Consider the following 2,444-nt stretch of genomic DNA (forward strand, 5'->3'; position numbering starts at 1 on the left):
TTTATCAACTTTTAATCTGTTTTAAAAGAACACTTGCGTAGAAGAATTTCATTGTCATGATGTTGATGATAATAACAATGATAATGATAAGCATCATAATGATGATGATCATGAGGAGGAGGAGGAGAAGGAGTTGGACGAGGAGGAAGAGGACGAGGAGAAGAAGAAGAAGATGGAAGAGAAAAAGGATAATGATAATAATAATGATGATAATAATGAAGTAAAGATGATAATAATGATAATAATAATACAACTACTTTTCCTAATAATAACAATAATGATGATGATAATAATAATAATGATCATTGTATGATGGTGATGATGATAACAATAATAATAGAGATAATAATAATGCTGATAATGATGATGATGATAATGACAGTAATTATAATAATAATATGGATGAAAATGATATTTATGATGAGAAAAAGATAATGATATCAACAATGATAACCATAATTGTAATAAAGATATTGACTGTCATCATCATTATTATCATTATTATAGTCATTGTTATTATTATTATTATTATCATCGTTGTTATTGAACAGTGTTCATTGCGACAAATATTGGAAAATGTATACATGAGAGTCGACATCTTCACATTACAAGGGATTACTCGGTTTTGATGACATCTTCGTCAAAAAATACATACGTTGGAGAGACAGCAAAGCGTATACTAGATATATCAGGTATAAGCTGAAGCATTACTTGATATGCGTGACCTGTACGTGTTTCTGAGGAAGATACAGTTTTCATTCACACATTTAACTTCACAACTTTTATCATTATTTTAATCATTGTTATTATCATTATTAGTATTATTATCATTGTTATTATCGTTGTTATTATCAGTAGTAGTAGTAGTAGTAGTGTTATTATAATCATTATTATTATTATCATTATCATTGTTGTTATCATTAGTTTTTTATTGTTATTTTCATTGTTATTATTCTTATTGATTTTGTTGTTGTTAGATATTATTATCAGTATCACAATAATTATCATCATTGTTATTATTATGATTAATATTTATATCATTCTTATAATCATTATTATCAGTATCATTATTATCATTACTGTTATTATTGTTATCATTATTGTTGCTATTATTATTATTATCACCATCATCATCATCATCATCATCATCATCATCATCATCATCATCATCATCATCATCATCATCATCATCATCATCATCATCATCATCATTAATCATCATTAACATTATTTTTTTTAATATTATTATCATTATTATTATTATTATTATTATTATTATTATTATTATTGTTATTATTACTATTACCCTCATCATTAGTAGTAGTAGTAGCATTATTATTATCAATACTGTTATTATCGTAATTATTATCATTACCATTATTATTTTTACTACTACTGCTACTAGAAGTATTAGTATTGCTACTACTGCTACTACTGTTATCCTGATTATCATCGTTATTGTCATCATTATTATCATAATTATTATTTTGGTGTTATTATCAATATTATCATTATCATTATTGCTATTATTATCATTATTATTACTATTGTTATCATTATTACTATTATTGTTATTATCATCATTTTCATCATTCGCCTTCTTATCATCATCAGTATTATCATCCTTATTCTTTTCATCATCAAGATTATTTTTATTTTTGTTATCATCATTATCATTATTGCTATTATTATTATTATTATTATTATTATTATCATTATTATTATTATTATTATTATTATTATTATTATTATTATTATTATTATTATTATTATTATTATCATTATTGTTATCATTATTATCATAATCGCTATCATCATCAGTAATATAATTTCTATCGTTTACCATTATTATTATCATTGTTATTATCATCCTTATTGCTATCATTATTATCACCATTATAATCATTAGCAGTAGTAGTATCAGTAATATCATTTTCATAAATACCATCATCATCATCATCACCAATATCATCATCATAATCATCTTCGCAATCATTGTCATCATCACCATCATCATGACCATTATCACAAACGAATATACATTTTTTTAAAGTCATCATCACCATCATCATGACCATTATCACAAACGAATATACATTTTTTTAAAGTCATCATCACCATCATCATGACCATTATCACAAACGAATATAATTTTTTTTAAAGTCATCATCACCATCATCATGACCATCATCACAAACGAATATACATTTTCTTTCTTTAAACATTGAAAAGGGACACAAAGAACCACGTTAATCATTTCGTTTGCTTGGCGCTGTCACAGCCCAGTGCACGCAGCGCCGAGTGTCAAGAGGTTTATGCAAATCAGGAGCTTCCTTATTATGTCAAGACAATAGCCTGTCACCGCAAATCTTAATTCGGTTCATCATCGCCGACTCGATTTTCTTTTGCAGAAGTGGATTGAATGATGAAATTAAAAACCAAAA

This window comes from Penaeus vannamei, chromosome 11 (assembly GCF_042767895.1).
Source record: "Penaeus vannamei isolate JL-2024 chromosome 11, ASM4276789v1, whole genome shotgun sequence".
Lineage (NCBI taxonomy): Eukaryota > Metazoa > Arthropoda > Malacostraca > Decapoda > Penaeidae > Penaeus > Penaeus vannamei.